Here is a 2,500-nt window from a genome sequence, read left to right as displayed (position 1 = left end):
TCGTCCCCACCCTCACCTATGGTCATGAAGGATGGGTCATGACCGAAAGAATGAGATCACAGATACAAGCGGCCAAAATTAGTTTTCTCCGGAGGGTGGCTGGGGTCTCCCTGAGAGATCGGGTGAGAAGTTCAGTCATCCGGGAGAGACTCGGAATAGAGCCGCTGCTCCTTTGCATCGAAAGGAGCCAGTTGAGGTGGTTGGGGCATCTAGTGAGGATGCCTCCTGGGCGCCTCCCTAGGGAGGTGTTCCAGGCGTGTCCGGCTGGGAGGAGGCCGCGGGGTAGACCCAGGACTAGGCGGCGGGACTACATCTCCGCACTGGCCTGTGAGCGGCTAAAGATTCCCCAGGCAGAGCTGGTTGATGCTGCTATGGAAAGGGATGTCTGGGGCCCCCTGCTGGAGCTGCTGCCTCCGCGACCCGACCCCGGATAAGCGGATGAAGATGGATGGATGGATGGAGTTTTTCCGCTCATTACGGGTCATGGAAATTCAGTTTTTTAGTCACTGAATGTCAGGGAAAAGTCAGGGAATTTGACATTTGACTTACAGTGGGAACCTTGTGTACTGAAAACTGCCAATACACCTGTCTTAAACACGCTTGGCTTAACTCAAATCAACGCTGAACAGACAGTGGTGTTTTAGATGGACTGTTACTACCACTCCAGCCATGTGATGTATTTTTTCTAGTCAGGTACCGAACCCACATACAGAAAAGTACATACTGACAGGAACACACTGGTTGGCAAATGGAATCATTTTGTTTGCTGTATTTCTACATCTTGTTTTGTGTGTTGGCATGTTGGGATTCAGCTGAGCTCTCATTGGATAACCCTCGCAGACTACACTATGAATATCACAGTCTACTCTACTATGAATATCACAGTCTATTCTACTATGAATATCACAGTCTATTCTACTATGAATATCACAGTCTATTCTACTATGAATATCACAGTCTATTCTACTATGAATATCACAGTCTATTCTACTATGAATATCACAGTCTATTCTACTATGAATATCACAGTCTACTCTGCTAGGAATATTACAGTCTATTCTACTATGAATATCACAGTCTATTCTACTATGAATATCACAGTCTACTCTGCTAGGAATATTACAGTCTACTCCGCTAGGAATATCACAGCCTACTCTGTTAGAGGAATATCACAGTCTACTCTGCTAGGAATATCACAGTCTACTCCGCTAGGAATATCACAGTCTACTCTACTATGAATATCACAGTCTATTCTACTATGAATATCCCAGTCTATTCTACTATGAATATCACAGTCTACTCTGCTAGGAATATTACAGTCTACTCCACTAGGAATATCACAGTCTACTCTGCTAGGAATATCACAGTCTACTCTGTTAGAGGAATATCACAGTCTACTCCACTAGGAATATCACAGACTACTCTGTTAGAGGAATATCACAGTCTACTCCACTATGAATATCACAGTCTACTCTGCTAGGAATATCACAGTCTACTCCGCTAGGAATATCACAGTCTACTCTGTTAGAGGAATATCACAGTCTACTCTGCTAGGAATATTACAGTCTACTCCACTAGGAATATCACAGTCTACTCTGCTAGGAATATCACAGTCTACTCCGCTAGGAATATCACAGTCTACTCTGTTAGAGGAATATCACAGTCTACTCTGTTAGAGGAATATCACAGTCTACTCTGCTAGGAATATCACAGTCTACTCTGTTAGAGGAATATCACAGTCTACTCTGTTAGAGGAATATCACAGTCTACTCTGCTAAATGACCTTGACAGAACTCGTGTTGGAACAGACATCAAGAGCTCATGCCTCTGTGCTCTGCATTACCTCTTACCCTAAGCCAAACCTAACCCTAGCCCTAACCCCAACCCTAGCCTTAACCCTAACCCTAACCCCAACCCTAGTCTTAACCCTAACCCCAACCACGAGCATTACCCTGCATTACATCACCAACTGTACTGTGTCATCCATCATATCTGAAGATATGTCCAGTCTCTCAACCAATGGGCACGACCGTAAACCCTCCTTAATCCCCGGGGTTTTATAAACTGGTGGGGTGTGGCTGTCCCGGGCAGGGGAAGGGAGATTAGAGATGAAAATGTAATCCAGCTGGGGGATTATCACGCTATCACCGACGAGCGCCGTCACCTCTTGCGTTTCTCTCAGACTCTAGGACCCCGCAGGAGGAAAAACATACAGGACAAACTGTGTTCAACTGTAAAATAGCGCAGAGTAAGTAAATAAGCAGGGCTACATGGAGTCTTAATTGACATGTTCCAGCGCCAGCTTCCAGAGGAGCTCGTTAGTATTAGAGTAATTGCCAGGCGCCCCCACGATAATCAACTCTGTACTGTGGCATGTGGGAGTGAGAGACCTCTCTCCCTCTCTCTCTCCCTCTCTCTGCCTCTCTCTCTCTCTCTCTCTCACACACACACACACACACACACGCACACACTACACTGTAAGTAAGATTTCCTCCGGAGC

The 2,500-nt window shown here is 45.8% G+C and overlaps 1 protein-coding gene across 1 annotated transcript in view; it reads left to right on the top strand.

Annotated features, from left to right (window-relative positions):
* The window catches only part of LOC311317549 (teneurin-1-like), a gene marked incomplete at both ends in the record, with an annotated part of 222,418 nt that overhangs the window by 88,163 nt on the left and 131,755 nt on the right, over nt 1-2,500 (top strand).

This window comes from Borostomias antarcticus (assembly GCF_949987555.1).
Source record: "Borostomias antarcticus genome assembly, chromosome: 14".
Taxonomy (NCBI): domain Eukaryota; kingdom Metazoa; phylum Chordata; class Actinopteri; order Stomiiformes; family Stomiidae; genus Borostomias; species Borostomias antarcticus.
The sequence above is the reverse complement of the archived record's forward strand: the minus strand, read 5'-3'. Positions and strand labels throughout refer to the sequence as shown.